Source organism: Anomaloglossus baeobatrachus, chromosome 2 (assembly GCF_048569485.1).
Source record: "Anomaloglossus baeobatrachus isolate aAnoBae1 chromosome 2, aAnoBae1.hap1, whole genome shotgun sequence".
Lineage (NCBI taxonomy): Eukaryota > Metazoa > Chordata > Amphibia > Anura > Aromobatidae > Anomaloglossus > Anomaloglossus baeobatrachus.
Window position 1 is genome coordinate 364,095,336 of NC_134354.1, and position 17,668 is coordinate 364,113,003.

The following is a 17,668-nucleotide window of genomic DNA, read 5'->3' on the forward strand; positions in this document are numbered from 1 at the left end:
GAGTGAGTCTGAGTGTGAGTCTGAGTGTGAGTGTGAGTCTGAGTGTGAGTCTGAGTGTGAGTCTGAGTCTGAGTGTGAGTGTGAGTGTGAGTCTAAGTGTGAGTCTGAGTGTGAGTCTGAGTGTGTGAGTGTGAGTGTGTGAGTCTGAGTGTGAGTCTGAGTGTGAGTGAGTCTGAGTGTGAGTCTGAGTGTGAGTGTGAGTCTGAGTGTGAGTGTGAGTCTGAGTCTGAGTGTGGAGTCTGAGTGTGAGTCTGAGTGTGAGTCTGAGTGTGAGTCCTGAGTCTGAGTGTGAGTCTGAGTCTGAGTGTGAGTCTGAGTGTGAGTCTGAGTGTGAGTCTGAGTGTGAGTCTGAGTGTGAGTGTAAGTCTGAGTGTGAGTCTGAGTGTGAGTCTGAGTCTGTGTCTGAGTCTGAGTGTGAGTGTGAGTCTGAGTCTGTGTCTGAGTCTGCGTCTGAGTGTGCGTCTGAGTGTGCGTCTGAGTGTGCGTCTGAGTCTGCGTCTGAGTGTGCGTCTGAGTGTGCGTCTGAGTGTGCGTCTGAGTGTTAGTCTGAGTGTGAGTCTGAGTGTGAGTCTGAGTGTGAGTCTGAGTGTGAGTCTGAGTCTGAGTCTTGAGTGTGCGTCTGAGTCTGCGTCTGAGTGTGCGTCTGAGTGTGCGTCTGTGAGTCTGCGTCTGAGTGTGAGTGTGAGTGTGAGTCTGAGTGTGAGTCTGAGTGTGAGTCTGAGTGTGAGTCTGAGTCTGAGTGTGAGTCTGAGTGTGAGTCTGAGTGTGAGTCTGAGTGTGAGTGTGAGTGTGAGTGTGAGTCTGAGTGTGAGTGTGAGTCTGAGTGTGAGTCTGAGTGTGAGTCTGAGTGTGAGTCTGAGTGTGAGTGTGAGTGTGAGTGTGAGTCTGAGTGAGTGTGAGTGTGAGTGTGAGTCTGAGTGTGAGTCTGAGTGTGAGTGTGAGTCTGAGTGAGTGTGAGTCTGAGTGAGTGTGAGTGTGTGTGAGTCTGAGTGTGAGTGTGAGTCTGAGTGAGTGTGAGTGTGAGTGTGAGTGTGAGTCTGAGTCTGAGTGTGAGTCTGAGTGTGAGTCTGAGTGTGAGTGTGAGTCTGAGTGAGTGTGAGTCTGAGTGTGAGTGTGAGTGTGAGTCTGAGTGTGAGTGTGAGTTTGAGTGAGTCTGAGTGTGAGTGTGAGTTTGAGTGAGTCTGAGTGTGAGTGTGAGTGTGAGTGTGAGTGAGTCTGAGTGTGAGTGTGAGTGTGAGTGTGAGTCTGAGTGTGAGTTTGAGTGTGAGTCTGAGTGTGAGTGTGAGTCTGAGTGTGTCTGAGTGAGTTTGAGTCTGAGTGTGAGTCTGAGTCTGAGTGTGAGTCTGAGTGTGTCTGAGTGAGTGTGAGTCTGAGTGTGAGTCTGAGTGTGAGTCTGAGTGTGAGTCTGAGTCTGAGTGTGAGTCTGAGTGTGAGTGTGAGTCTGAGTGAGTGTGAGTGTGAGTGTGAGTCTGAGTGTGAGTGTGAGTGTGAGTCTGAGTGAGTGTGAGTCTGAGTGTGAGTCTGAGTGTGTCTGAGTGAGTGTGAGTCTGAGTGTGAGTCTGAGTCTGAGTGTGAGTCTGAGTCTGAGTCTGAGTGTGAGTCTGAGTGTGAGTCTGAGTGTGAGTCTGAGTGAGTCTGAGTGTGAGTCTGAGTGTGAATGTGAGTCTGAGTGTGAGTCTGAGTGTGAGTCTGAGTGTGAGTCTGAGTGTGAGTCTGAGTGTGAGTGTGAGTCTGAGTGTGAGTTTGAGTGTGAGTCTGAGTGTGAGTGTGAGTCTGAGTGTGTCTGAGTGAGTGTGAGTCTGAGTGTGAGTGTGAGTCTGAGTGTGAGTCTGAGTGTGAGTCTGAGTGTGAGTGTGAGTCTGAGTGTGAGTCTGAGTGTGAGTCTGAGTGTGAGTCTGAGTCTGAGTCTGAGTCTGAGTGTGAGTCTGAGTCTGAGTGTGAGTCTGAGTGTGAGTGTGAGTCAGAGTCTGAGTCTGAGTGTGAGTCTGAGTGTGAGTCTGAGTGTGAGTCTGAGTCTGAGTGAGTGTGAGTGTGAGTGTGAGTCTGAGTCTGAGTGTGAGTCTGAGTGTGAGTCTGAGTGTGAGTCTGAGTGTGAGTGTGAGTCTGAGTGAGTGTGAGTCTGAGTGTGAGTGTGAGTCTGAGTGTGAGTGTGAGTTTGAGTGAGTCTGAGTGTGAGTGTGAGTTTGAGTGAGTCTGAGTGTGAGTGTGAGTGTGAGTGTGAGTGAGTCTGAGTGTGAGTGTGAGTGTGAGTGTGAGTCTGAGTGTGAGTTTGAGTGTGAGTCTGAGTGTGAGTCTGAGTGTGAGTTTGAGTGTGAGTCTGAGTGTGAGTGTGAGTCTGAGTGTGTCTGAGTGAGTGTGAGTCTGAGTGTGAGTCTGAGTCTGAGTGTGAGTCTGAGTGTGTCTGAGTGAGTGTGAGTCTGAGTGTGAGTCTGAGTGTGAGTCTGAGTGTGAGTCTGAGTCTGAGTGTGAGTCTGAGTGTGAGTGTGAGTCTGAGTGAGTGTGAGTGTGAGTGTGAGTCTGAGTGAGTGTGAGTCTGAGTGTGAGTGTGAGTCTGAGTGTGAGTTTGAGTGTGAGTCTGAGTGTGAGTGTGAGTCTGAGTGTGTCTGAGTGAGTGTGAGTCTGAGTGTGAGTCTGAGTCTGAGTGTGAGTCTGAGTGTGAGTCTGAGTCTGAGTCTGAGTGTGAGTCTGAGTGTGAGTCTGAGTGTGAGTCCGAGTCCGAGTGTGAGTGTGAGTCTGAGTGTGAGTGTGAGTGTGAGTCTGAGTGTGAGTCTGAGTGTGAGTGTGAGTGTGAGTCTGAGTGAGTGTGAGTGGGAGTCTGAGTGTGAGTCTGAGTCTGAGTGTGAGTCTGAGTGAGTCTGAGTGTGAGTCTGAGTGTGAATGTGAGTCTGAGTGTGAGTCTGAGTGTGAGTCTGAGTGTGAGTCTGAGTGTGAGTCTGAGTGTGAGTGTGAGTCTGAGTGTGAGTTTGAGTGTGAGTCTGAGTGTGAGTGTGAGTCTGAGTGTGTCTGAGTGAGTGTGAGTCTGAGTGTGAGTGTGAGTCTGAGTGTGAGTCTGAGTGTGAGTCTGAGTGTGAGTGTGAGTCTGAGTGTGAGTCTGAGTGTGAGTCTGAGTGTGAGTCTGAGTGTGAGTCTGAGTCTGAGTCTGAGTGTGAGTCTGAGTCTGAGTGTGAGTCTGAGTGTGAGTGTGAGTCAGAGTCTGAGTCTGAGTGTGAGTCTGAGTGTGAGTCTGAGTGTGAGTCTGAGTCTGAGTGTGAGTCTGAGTCTGAGTGTGAGTCTGAGTGTGAGTCTGAGTGTGAGTCTGAGTGTGAGTCTGAGTCTGAGTGTGAGTCTGAGTGTGAGTGTAAGTCTGAGTGTGAGTCTGAGTGTGAGTCTGAGTCTGAGTGTGAGTCTGTGTCTGAGTCTGAGTGTGAGTGTGAGTCTGAGTCTGTGTCTGAGTCTGCGTCTGAGTGTGCGTCTGAGTGTGCGTCTGAGTGTGCGTCTGAGTCTGCGTCTCAGTGTGCGTCTGAGTCTGCGTCTGAGTCTGCGTCTGAGTGTGCGTCTGAGTCTGCGTCTGAGTCTGCGTCTGAGTGTGCGTCTGAGTGTGCGTCTGAGTCTGCGTCTGATTCTGAGTCTGAGTGTGAGTCTGAGAGTCTGAGTGTGAGTCTGAGTCTGTGTCTGAGTCTGCGTCTGAGTGTGCGTCTGAGTGTGCGTCTGAGTGTGCATCTGAGTGTGCGTCTGAGTCTGAGTCTGCGTCTGAGTGTGAGTCTGAGTGTGAGTCTGAGTGTGCGTCTGAGTCTGTGTCTGAGTGTGCGTCTGAGTCTGTGTCTGCGTCTGAGTGTGCGTCTGAGTCTGCGTCTGAGTGTGAGTCTGAGTGTGAGTCTGAGTGTGCGTCTGAGTCTGTGTCTGAGTGTGCGTCTGAGTCTGTGTCTGCGTCTGAGTGTGCGTCTGAGTGTGCGTCTGAGTCTGCGTCTGAGTGTGAGTCTGAGTGTGCGTCTGAGTCTGAGTCTGCGTCTGAGTGTGAGTCTGAGTGTGAGTTGCGGCCAATCCGTGCGGGGGGGTCGGATCCGAGGCGAGGCGAGCAGCCAATCCATGCGGGGAAAGAGCCGAGGCAAGGCGAGCGGCCAATCCGTGCGGGGGGGCGGGGCCATGGCAAGCCCAGCGGCCAATCAGCTTTGTGTCACCGTAAGGACACTTAGTGTCACCGTAAGGACACAATTTTGGAGCATGACAGACAGACAGACAGACAGACAGACAGACAGAATAAGGCAATTATATATATAGATGAAACATATTCCAACTAATTGGAATTGATACTTTTAGCAATGAACACATATTAATTATTAACTTGTTCTAATGTATGATTAACAGCCATTGTTACATTCATGAGCTCCCCTTCATATTGAGAGGAGCCTCCTGCAGTGATTGATTCTCTTTGAACACAAAGGGTTTATTGAGTGTATAGTAAACATATTAAATATGCCAACAACATATGTGCAAGAAGTAGACGAACACCAAATATAATAAGGATTTATCTGACACCACGCACCCATTATTTTTCTGAACAGGATATGCAGTCCGGGCATTATATAGCAGATTGGAGAAAATAATCTTTATTTTATTTGGCATTTTAGCTCCTGAGATTTTGTAGCTAACATCTGAGCTTGCACAGTGTCTGATACCATGTACCTGCATCCTCATTTGTATTCTGAGGGTATACTGGGCTTCAAGCACCTGCCAGGACTTTAGCTTTTATGGCTGAGACCTCTCATCTTAGTTCAGAACACAAGCACACAGCCTAAGGGCTTATGATAAGGCAGAGAACATCATGATTAACCCTTTATCATAACATGGAGGATGTCAACCGTATCCAATGTTATCATAAAAGATTTTTTTTAATTTATATTAACATTTCACATTTTTTAAAATAGGTTTTCTGAGCTTGAGATACATTTCTGCAGTCCCTCTATGGGATGCAGATTGGTGAAACATGACATTTTGCAGAACATTGAGAGAGGTAGATGAGAATGAAATGGCACGTGTCCACCAGTATGTAGATCCAGTATACAGGCAGTCCCAGGGTTATGTACTAGATAAGTTTTGTAGTTTTGTTCGTAACCCCGATGTAAGGCTACCACTAGGGGGCGCTGGGACTCAGGTAGAGGAAGAACTCCTGAGTGCAGTAAATCAGAGGCCCACTAGAGGTCGCTAACACAAGCACAGGGATAGTCAATCAGCCAAGGTCTATGCTGGGATGTCATGTCTGTACTGAGGGGCAAGCAAGCCAAAGTCATAGAACAAAACCGAGGTCGGAGGCCAAAAAAACAAGTAAGCACAGGGGAGGGAGCAAAGGTCGGGACCAGGGTCAGGAGGACAAGTATGCACAGAGGAAGGAGTAGAGGTGAGGACACAGAACAGGACCGGAGTTAGGAGGGCAGGGATGTCAGGCTGGGCAGGATGGACGGAGGTCAGGGAAAATGGTATTGGGTAGCAGGACTTGATCAGAGTACACTCACAGGAACCAGTTGCATGCTGCAGAGCAGGAACTATTACTGGTGGCTTCCCAGAGGGTACAACACCAAGATATGGTGGCATGACCTCTGAAACGAGGCACGACCGAACAAGCCCCTTCCCTCGGACCTAACCTCAGAGACAACATACATGCACTGGCTCTGCAGAGTCAGAACCATGTTAAAATCATGACACCCGATATGTATGTAAGTAATAACAGGACTGGAAAAAAATCCAAAACTATTACTGACCTGACCACTCCTGCCACCCCACTACAGGCCGCCTACTATACACTATATATATATATATACTATATATACTATACTATATATATACTATATATACTATACAATACTATATTCTTCTTCTGCCATCGTTGGGCGAACCCACTCTTTTTTTTTACTATATGTTAGGAGTTTTGGCAGTGTAAGACCTTGGAGGTTATTGCACTTCATAAGGTCGGGACATCAACATCGTGACCAGAGATGGGAGAGCACTAAAATGCTCGGGTACTCGGTCCTCGAGTCGATCAGGTCAGACACTTTGAAAGGGCTCAACTTCAGTAATAAGTATAATGGAAGTCAATGATTGGGCAGTTTGGCCTCCAACATTAAGCCAGCCATAAGGAGGAGTGAGAGCGAGTTTATTTTTTGGGGGTGACACACTACATCTGAAAACATTGTTTTAACCCAAGTAAGAGCCATTCAGAGACTGGAAATGGCTCGCACTGGGGTGCTGGCTCTCATCATACACTAAAGGGAGCCGTCTCTTTGAGATCTGCACACTTGTGATACTTGGCCGAGCATCGCAAGTAATTGAGCACCCCAATGCTCCGTCAAGTATTGAGTAATGACGAGCATGTTCGCCCAACATTAGCTGTGACATTTTGACACACAGTGACTTCCTTACCTGGATGCAATCAGAAGTCTTGGAGATGCGTTAGGTGACGGTGGACAGAAGAGGACTGGATGGTGAGCCGCTGTGCTGCCAGAGAGATATTAAATGTTTGGGGTTTTTTAACCAATCCTTATCTTTCTGGCCATCCTGCTTTGGTCCTCTTCTATCTGCAGTTGTCACAGTGCATCTCTGTCCTCTTCACTATAGCCAAGACTTCGACCACGTTCGTGCTGAAGCTTACTAATGAGCTCCAGCTTGGAAACACCCAGGAACCTGACTTATAGTGAAAAAATCGAAGATGTGATGCATGACGGTGGAAGGAAGAGGCTTGACTGATCACCGGAGAGGTCGGCAGTGAGGTGAGTATATTAGGATGGTTTTTTTAACATCTGACATTCGAAACTTTGTGTTGTACATAACTGGGATCTTCATAGGTCAAGGACTCCCGGTAATGCACACTATAGGGATTTGCTAACCTTCAGTCTCATTAAGTGACAGAAATTTACCTTGAGCCCGAAAAACTACTTTAAGAAAAATACCTCTGTATGCAAAGAAGAAAAAACACATTTATGAAGTGTTCCTTATATTTTTTTTCTTAGTTATGAGATTTACTAGTGTTGGCTAAAAGAGAATGTTTAGCATACAGGGGATGCTGAATAATTAATTGTGCTTTTCTGCATGTTATGTACTGTAACAATACCAATTGGGAATTAGTTATAAGGAAATCTGTTACATTTTTAAAAACACTATGAGGACTGTTACGTCAACCACCAGAATTTTCTTCAAAGGTTTTCATGTTGGATTCTTAAATACGTGCGGATTCCACTTTCTTGAACATGAAGCAATCTCATGAAGCAAGATGTATTAGATGTGGACATATTAATTATATATTTTAAGATATATTCCAATAAATAAATGATAAACTCTCACTATCACATGACGAGAGCAATCAGGAACTATAAGGAGTTGTTCCTAAGTATTACATACCCCTCCTTGTTCTCAGAAATGTTGTTTCCTAGATGTAAGGCGAAGAGTCAAACCGTCTTTTTGGCATCTTTTTTCTCTGCACCCAGAGGACATGTGCTCAGAAGTCTTCAGTTGTCTTTGAAAACCTACAGCACTAACCATACTGCTTCATTTCATGTGAAGCGTCTTAGCACGCTGGAGAGTGTATCCATTCCTGCGCACTACACAATGGTCTGCCTGTCTCTCCTCCATTGCAGTATACTACTGATTCATGATCAGGGTGCACAGCGTGTGGAGAAATCTGTTGTAGAGGAGAAACATTATACAGTGTTTGTCATCTCTGAATATGAATTGGGCTTATTTGAAGCACAGGGTTTTCCTTAGCATGGAGTTTGCCTCAATAGAATCTCTTGAAGGCTTCCTTCACACATCCATGTCCCCGATACGTGTGACTTCCATTTTCACACGTACCGGAGACACGGGCACACGTAGACCCATTAAAATCAATGGGCTTGCACACACGTGCGTGTTTTGCCATGGAATGTGCGTCCATGTGGACCATATGTGGGTCCATGTGCTCCACATGTAGACATGTTTGTTTTTCTCTGGCAGAACGGGTGTCACACGGACCGCACGGATGTGATCCATGTGACATCAGTGTGACATGTACCAGAGAAAACACGTGTCTGTGGAAAAAAATGAATTTTTATCCTCACCTTCTCTGGCACTGCTGTCTCTGCCACTGCTGGCACTTGCTTCCGATCCTCGCTCATTATGCTCATCGCATATGCACGGCACAGAGGACCGAAAGCAGCAGCTGCAGGGAGTCAGCAGGGCCGGAGATCGCAGAGCAGAAGACATTAGCACCACAGACCGCAGCAACCGGGACAGGTGAGCATAAAGTTCCTGTTCTCTGTGTGTTATCATGGATAGCAAACGGAGAACACATGTGTGCCAAAATCACGGCACACGGAGGGCCATACGCACCTTTTACAAGTCTGTGCAAAACATGTGAAAAAGGCCCAATGTTAATGTCTTAAATCTGGCTCAAGCGATCTCATTGGGGTCACGGAATTTGTGACGCAAATCCGGCCTCTTTAGCGATGTCGTTGCGTGTGACACTTATGAGCGATTTTGAATCGATGCAAAAACGTTCAAAATTGCTCATCGGTGACATGCCCCCCTATTCTCGATTATCGTTGCTGCTGCATGTCCGATGTAGTTTGTCGCTCCTGTGGCAGCACACATCACTATGTGTGACACCGCAGGAACAAAGAACCTCACCTTACCTGTGGCCGCCCGCAATGAGGAAGGAAGGAGGTGGGCGGGATTTAACGTCCCGCTCATCTCCGCCCCTCCGCTTCTATTGGGCGGCCGCTTAGTGACGTCGCTGTGACGCCGAATGAACCACCCCCTTAGAAAGGAGTCGGTTCGCTGGTCACAGCGACGTCGGTAGGCAGGTAAGTAGTGTGACGGGACTGAGCGATGTTGTGCGCCACGGGCAGCGATTTGCCCATGTTGCACAACCGATGTGGGCGGGTACGTACGCTAGCGATATTGGTACCAATATATCAGCGTGTAAAGCGGCTTTAAGTCCCGGCCCATCTTTTGGAGCAAAAAATAATATAAGACTCCATCTTATTTTTGGAGAAACACAGTATTTTGCATATGATTAGTTACCCAGATTCTTGTCATGTCACTTCATTGTTACTGTTTTGCTTATAAATATCTGAAGTTTAATTTTTACTTGCTGTAGTACCCGGCATTGCCCGGGATAGTAACTGTCTCTCTATCTCTCTAATTTGCTCAGATGCAGGTCCTTGTATAGCTGCAGGTTGAATTCTTTGTCCTCAATAGACCCTACATCCTGGGCTGCTGCCAGCAAATTCACGAGGACTTCCCTTTACCTCTCCTTTTCGAAGGCTTCTTTTTGGAAGGCAACACATAGGAAGGGAGGAAGGGCACATGCTTTGATGTCATGATGAGCTTTCATCGTGTTGACATGAAAGACCTTCTGCCTCTCCTGGCATGGTCAATGGTGACTACGTAATTTACGTCTTTGAGGCGCTGATGTACGAGGGTCCTCAATAGACCCTCCGTTCTGAGCTGCTGCTAGTAAATCCACCAGGATTTCTCACCTTCATTGGGAAAGCTACACACAGGAAGGGAACAGTCTTCCCTATCATGGTGACCTTTCATCATGTTGACATGGAAAACCTTCTGCCTCTTCCTTGTGTGATCATTGGTGACCAATTAACTTACGTCGTTGAGGCGCTGATGTACAAGGTCCCAGGCCACCTGAAGCTTGGTCATTGAGACTAGGACCCACATTTTCTGACCCATTTCATGCACCCACTCCATTCACTACATTTTGTCACTGAACTGCATGACATACTCCATTATGGACACTTCCGTGATGTTGAGTTCCTCTTCCCAGGATTCCCTTACCAGATCAAGGGGCCCCTGGACTTGTCTGCCATACAGGAGCTTGAAAGGGGAGAAAACCGTTGAGGCCTGTGATACCTCTTGATAAGCAAAAAGCAGATGTTTGAGATATTGCTCCCATGGGACTAAACCATCATCTTAAGCCTCTGCTTTAGCGCACCATTGAATCATTTACACAGACCGTTGGGCTGTGAGTGATACAAACTTGATATCAGGTGCTGCATCTGCATTTTCTTACATTACAGAGGGCTTTTGTGCCACCCCCCTGTCAGCAGCCAGGCTGCTCGGATCCAGATCTGCGGTGGCTCGAGGGGTGTCTGGATCCAGGGGTCGTGTGGCCACTCAAATGAAGGGGGTATCTACAGGGGATTGTGTTAGAGTTCGTGACGCCACCTGTGGTATGTGGTAATTTAGAGTACCATCGCTGCAGTTGGGAGTACCCGGGGGTGATGGAATGGGGCAGCCAGGTGTTAGAACTGTCCATGGGTAGGGGGGATTGCCCCTGGACTCGGTGATAGTGTTTGGGGAGTGCTGTGGGGCGTGAAGGGGGTCACTTGCGTACTCAGTCCATTAAGCTGACACCGACAACTGGATAAACCAAAGTTCTGGATACCGCTGCCGCTGAGGGGAGCTAGTTCGGATCACGTCCCCAATGGTGCTGCCTGGTGATCCGTGACCTGCCTCCTGGCACTAAGTTTACTTTTCTGGTGGTCCCAGTAGTATGGAACTTGCAGGGTCCCGCTCCCCACTATGGGGAGATAAGGTATGCACACCAGTGACTATGTAAGGGGAATACATGAAATAGCAGAAACTGCTGTGTGAATACTGACTTGAAAAATCCAATAGCTATATGCAAGAGTGAAAATGTGAAAAATGGAATCTGCATTACTGCCATGAACATATGAATCAAGAGAAATTTAGCTACTGAATTGATCAATGCAATAGAGCCCCAACACTACGCCAAAGTATTTCTCTACGTTGGGGTCCCTAGCTTGTGTGTGTCCTCTCATGCAGTTAAAAAACTTACCGTGTATGGGAAGCTGAGACCCAGGCTATTTATGCGTATGATATGGATTGGCAATAGGTGTGGTTGGGGAGGGTTCACAAACGAAAAAATACTAACAAATAGGAATAACGTTTGGAACTCCATTCTATGTCCGAACTGGGTGCAAAAACCTAAAAAAACATCACTATGGGGAGATAAGGTATGCACACCAGTGACTATGTAAGGGGAATACATGAAATAGCAGAAACTGCTGTGTGAATACTGACTTGAAAAATCCAATAGCTATATGCAAGAGTGAAAATGTGAAAAATGGAATCTGCATTACTGCCATGAACATATGAATCAAGAGAAATTTAGCTACTGAATTGATCAATGCCGCTCCCCACTATGGCCAAGGGTGGGAGCTTGCTCTCAGGGTTCACGCTTAGGATTTCCTGGACCATTTTAGTGGAAAGTCCTATCCCCCTTGTTGCACTAGTACCCCGATTTAGGAGCGGGTGGAGAGCGGATTTTGAAGGCTCCATTCTCGTCTGGTAAATTGTCAGGTTGCCTGAAGCTACTCCCTGACCTAGGGTCCACGTACCCCTTCGTGCCCTGGTCCCAGCCCGGTGATGGTGTAAGGCCGCCGGCTGTCCTCCTCGACAGTTCCTTGCCCCTTGCCATGATCCCCTGTGACCGGGGGTCCAGCTCCTCTAGGCCAAGACCACCGTCTGCCACCTAGACAGTTCCTAGGAGCCCTGCTGCCGAACTCCACTCTCCTTCACTTCCAACACACTTCTCTATTCCTGACAATCCTGACCTCCCTTAAGCAACCCCCCAAGTGGGCGACCTTATACCACTCAGGCCGTCCACTGGTGTGTCTGGTGGGTGTGGTGCAGAGTGTACCTAGGATTTACTTGGCTGATGTAGGCAACACCATGTAGTTGTGGACCCATAACCAAGAAGGAGGCGGATATTGCACAGGAGTGCAGATTGTGCAATACCCTGTGACGACCTGATAGTCCAAGGGCATCACACTTCCATTAAATGAGACATGAACTGAGTCCCCTGGTTGGTATTCAACTCCCTGGGAAATCCTACTCTACAGAATATGGTCAAACAGGCCTATTTTTTTACCTGTTTCTCAAGGGAAGGAGCCGGCTGTATAGGGGTCATGTGGAGGTTGAGTGTTAGCCTGATGTCGGTATTCATTATGAAACTTCTTATAAATTTGCAATCATATCTATAACAGAAATTAAACTATTTTTCTACAAATCCCCATCATTTCATGGGCTCAAAAGAAATTGGACAAATTTACTTTACCATAAATAAAATATTCATTTTTAATACTTTGTAGAGAATCCTTTGCAGGAAATGACTGCCTGAAGTCTGGAAGCCATGGACGTCACCAAACGCTGGGTTTCTTCCTTTGTGATGCTTTGCCGGGCCTACACTGCAGCTGACTTCAGTTGTTGCTTGTTTGTGGGTCTTTCTGCCTTAAGTTTTGTTTTAAGCATGTGAATTGAATGCTTGATGAGATTGAGTTCTGGTGATTGACTCAGGTATTGTAGAATATTCCACTTCTTTCCCTTAAAAAACTCCTGTGTTGCTTTTGCTGTATGTTTTGGGTCATTGTCCATCTGTACTATGAAGCGCTGTCCAATCAACCTTACTGCATTTGGTGGAATCTGAGCAGAAAGTACAGCCCTGTACAACTCAGAATTCATTCAGCTGCTTTTGCTTTCAGTGACATCATCAATAAAGATTAGTCACCCAGTGCCATTGGTAGTAATGCATGCCCATTACTACCAATGTTTTACAGAGGATGAGGTGTGCTTTAGATCATGAGCCATTACAAGCCTCATCCATAGTTTCTTGTTCCCATCATTCTGGTACACGTTGATCTTCGTTTTATCTGTATAAATAGTTCTTTTCCAGAACAGGGTCAGCTTATTTAAATGTTTTTTGTCCATGTCTAATCTGGCCTAGATGGCTACAGCCTTACATTGACAAAGAGCTGCCAAAAGAACAAGCAGAATTCAGAAAAAGCAGAACAAGAGATGTAATTGCTAACATTAGATGGATAACTGAAAAGGCCAAAGAATATAACAAGGAGCTTCATCGACTACAGCAAAGCCTTTGACTGTGTTGATAACCAGAAACTTTGGAGAACTATGAAGTCTCATCAAGAACCTTTACATTGATCAGGTAGCAACAGTATAAGCGGAACATAGTGACACGGCATGGTTCAAAGTAGAGGAAGGCGTCAGACAAGGGTACATCCTATCACCATTTCTCTCCAATTTATATGTAGAAGCTTTTTCAGGAAGACTACTTGCCAAAAAAGAAGGAATCAACATTGCTAGACAAATCCTCAACAATCTTAAATATGCAAATGATACAGCAATGATAGCAACAAGCATAGATGGAATGAAGGACTTATTACTGAGTTTTAAGATGAAGAAAAAACAAAAAGCCAGCTCAAATAAAAAACTGCATGTATTATAAGATGTGCACTGCACTAAAAATTCCAAACTGTACTATTTCAAAATTTGAGATTTTTGGCCCAAAAAAATTGCAATTTCTTGAGCTACCCCGCCACGTCACGACAAATCTCTTTGGGGAAGTCCTACTCTAAAATATTTTTTTTATAAAATGTGCCATACGGCCTTACACATGAAAAAGTAGAACTCTATATAGCAGCACTTACCTGGTGCTTTTCAATCCCGTACCCATGACTGAATCATGGCAAGTAAGTGCTGCTATAAACAGCTGGTAAACAAATGCCAAAACTTGTGCCACTTTGTAAATATTTCTGGACCTCACTGTGTATATACATATATACTGTATATGGGACATGTACAGTATGTTCATATTCTTTTAGCATCAAGCAACCTTAAATGTCTCGGTATGAATCAGTGTGACTCCTACGCACCCCTTGTGTCTTCATATAAGTCCTTTAGATTTGCTGTCGTTTTCACACCATTTCTAGTTGTGATGATCTACTGTCTGCTCTCCTGAGATCTGTGTTATGTCCACTTAATTCCTGACATAGTAGAGTTATGTGTTACTGCTGAACTAGCGTACTGACACAAATGACATTTCTTCATCACGCAGCTGTTTCATGACAGATAAGCGTACATTCTCCAATTGTCTATACTTGAAGCTTCCTTGTGGAAATAAGTCTCTATTGACTGTGTCATGTTGTAGAGTGTGATATAAGTGGGAGTAGAAAATGTAATTATTGTTTGAAGGACAGGGTCCCTTGTGGCGTTTGCTACATAATTAAATATATCTAGTATTTGCAGCACGATTTTGGGAAATAGTATGCGTAGAGTAATCAGAAGCTAGTCATCTAAATAATTTTTTGGAGGATAAGTTACACAAAATAATCGTGACATGCAGCCTAAAATCCATCTCTCTCCTAGAAAAACTAAATGTTTAACAACTATTTTATGCTTTAGCTATTGAAAAAAATCTCCTCATTAATTAGTCTTAAAATGAATGGCAAGTCATGAGCTTAAGTTATAAGTAAGTTGGTTGTATGTCTGCATGATAAAGTTGTAATCTGTCACTTCAGTGTAGCTGTAGTGTCTACAAGAATTCTAAGGTAGTCTGAGACACGCCTCCTATCTAATTATTGGTAAAGCCGCCCTCATTTCTCTACAGCTCTTCCTTTTTTGATTGGTTGCTGTGTATACGAACAAGCCTATCACATACCAAGTAGTCAGTGCATGGGATACCTATTTCCAGTACAGCAAGAGTAGGATGATTATAAAGTACAGATGTAATGTAGCTCTCTATATGGTAGTCTGCCAAATCCTAATAGTGTTTCCACTGAGAAGCTTTGCACAAACCACTCTGTTTAGCAAGTCCTAGGAGAACTCTGGCTTTCAACTTTTAATCCCTATACTGGATCTGGACTCACTGTATGTAGGGTCTCCTGGGTTTTGTCCATGGAGTGGCTGCTGGCTGGTGGAGCAAACTGGCAAAGAGAAGGGTTGTCAAATCAGATCAATACCTGGCGTTCAAAGGCAAGGGCAGAATTGTGAGACAGTTGGGGAAACATAAAAACAAGCCAAGGTCAGGAACCACCAGGCTTGTCTAGCCCTCGTATTCTGCACTAGGAGATGCAGAATACGAGGGCTATACAAAGCAACAGACAAAAGATTAAAGGGGTTTTCCCATCTTCAAGATCCTATCTTAATATGCTGTAGGAATAATAATGATAATAATAATAATAATAATAGCAAATACCCCCAATTAGAAATGTAATATAGTTCTCCTGATTAGCTATGTCACTTACCTCATGTGAAGGGCATTGCAGCTTAGGTATACCTGGTTACGACCACTCATATAGTGATGGTTAATTAGTTGCTAGTCATCGTAACTCTGGATAATTAGGCTGCTGTAATGTCATGAGGTAAGTGACATAGCTTATTAGGACAACTATACTACATTTCTATACTGAACAAAAATATAAATGCAATACTTTTGTTTTTGCTCCATTTTTCATGAGCTGAACTCAGTGATCTAAGACTTTTTCCATGTACACAAAAGGCGTTTTACTCTCAAATATTGTTCACATATTTGTCTAAATCTGTGTTACTGAGCACTTCTCCTTTGTAGAGATATTACATCCACCTCACATGTGTGACATATCAAGATCTGATTAGACAGCATGATTATTGCACAGGCGTGGCTCAGATTTGCCACAATAAAAGGCCACATTTTGTCACACGTTGTTCAGCTTTAAACTCACCCAGTGTCATGGTGACTTCTGACCCTATTCACACTGCAGAGTCTGACATGTCACACTATGGTTTCCCTGGTGTTTTTGAGTGGCACAGTCATATTCGGGCATCGACCAGTTGTGTGCTTATTAGTGATCAGACTAGCAGGAGTTAATTTCTACCAGCCTGGAGATTGCTAACTTGGTCACGGGTTACAGGAGACCTATCACAGCTGCCGCCGCCCTTTAAAACATGGTTTAGCCTGTTCCTCCTCGCCAATTATTCATTTTTGATACCGGTCCTTGTACTATGGTGATCTTGTTCTGGTGATCTCCTGTGTGCTATTTGGTGTGTTGTGGAAATATTCTCATTGTGTGTTTATTTCCTCCCTGATTCTTTATTTTCTCACAAGCACGTGTTGTCTTACTTCTGTGAGTGTGCAGTGTGTTTGAGTTTTGGTTTTCCCTGTCTGTCTATTTGTGTGGGATTAAGCACTCCTGTCCTGGCCCTCCCCAGACGTGGGGGAGAGAGGGTATAGACCAGGGGTATTCTGGAGATTGGGTTAGGAAGGCGACTCAACCATCATCACCATTAGATGTATCTTTGGGAACAGGGACAGATAAGGCCACACTAGCCCTAGGACCAGTGCAGGTGACTCTGTTACAAGTTATCTCGTCACACCCCGTGAAACATTTGTCCACTAAAGTCACTGACGACAATGAACTGCAGTCAGGTGGAGACCCCGATGAGGACAGCGAGCAGCAGATGAGCTTCCCAGAGACGGCTTCTGAAGGTTTGTGCAGAAATTCTTTGGTTATGCAAACTGATTGTTGTAGCAGCTGTCCGTGTGGCTGGTCTCATCCGATATTGGAGGTGAAGATGCTGGATGTTGGGGTCCTGGGCTGGTATGCTTACATGGTCTGCGGTGGTAAGGCCGGTTGGATGTACTGCCAAATTCTCTGAAGCGCCTTTGGAGATGGTGTATGGTAGAGAAATGAACATTCAATTCACGGGAAACATCTCTGGTATACATTACTGCAGTCAGCATGCCAATAGCACACTCCCTCAAAACTTGAGACATCTGTGGCATTGTGCTGTGTGATAAAACTGCACATTTTATAGTGGCCCTTTATTGTGGGCACCCTAAGGCACACCTCATGCTAATCAGCATCTTGATATACCACACCTGTGAGGTGGATGGATTATCTCGAAGGAGAAGGGCTCACTAACAGATTTAGACAAATGTGTGACCAATATATAAGAGAAAAATGCCTTTTGTGTACATCGAAAAAAGTCTTAGATCTTTAAGTTCAGCTCATGAAAAATGTGAGCAAAAGCAAAAGCGTTGTGTATATATTTTTGTTCTGTGTATTTGGAGATATTGGCTACTATTATTATTACACCTACTACATATTGTGATAGGAAAGTCGATATGAGAATACCCCTTTAAGGGCAAACTAGCTAGACGTTTGCTGCTTAGGGTTTACATATGAAGTTGCTCTGCCCAAGGTCCACAGCAGAGAGCTGCTCGCAACAGATAACAATATAGTAAGACCCCCTGTTTGGGCAGGATTACAAGTCCTAAATAGATCAAGGTAGCACAGGACTGCACCTGTGTCCTCCTCATCAGCAGCACACGCGAGGCAGAGGATGAGGTCTTAGAAGAGGGTTCAGACATGGATGCAACATTAAATGACTAAACTACCAGAGAAAAAAGGAAGACTAGCGCGTAATTGGCATAGATCCAGTATACTGACAGAATTGAGCCTTAAGAGGGAGCATGAAGGTTCACTTCAATGTTGCCAAATCATTTGTTATTTTTTTTTAAAAACATAAAACATCTCTTAAAAGAAAGCAAACAAAAAGAAATACTGAAGTTATTATTTTACTGCTCTTTTTTTATCCCTCAGAAATAAATATGATTCATCAACTGATCTTTACATTTAATTGTATGGTACATCTGTAAAAAGATAGAAAATGACAGTATGAAGAAGGCTCTAGCTCTCCGCGTAGATTCACTTTCTTAGTTACAGTATCATGTATGTTTTTGTGTTTGAGATCAGCTATACATGGATCGAAATTCGTCAGCCAGTAAAATTTGCAAGTGTAAACTTTACCTCTGTGCCTTAGAATTTGCACAAAGTTGCTATAATTGTCA

At 45.1% G+C, this 17,668-nt stretch overlaps 1 protein-coding gene across 10 annotated transcripts in view; it reads left to right on the forward strand.

Annotated features, from left to right (window-relative positions):
- The window catches only part of DLGAP3 (DLG associated protein 3), an 827,688-nt gene that overhangs the window by 227,790 nt on the left and 582,230 nt on the right, over positions 1–17,668 (forward strand). The window lies entirely within an intron of this gene.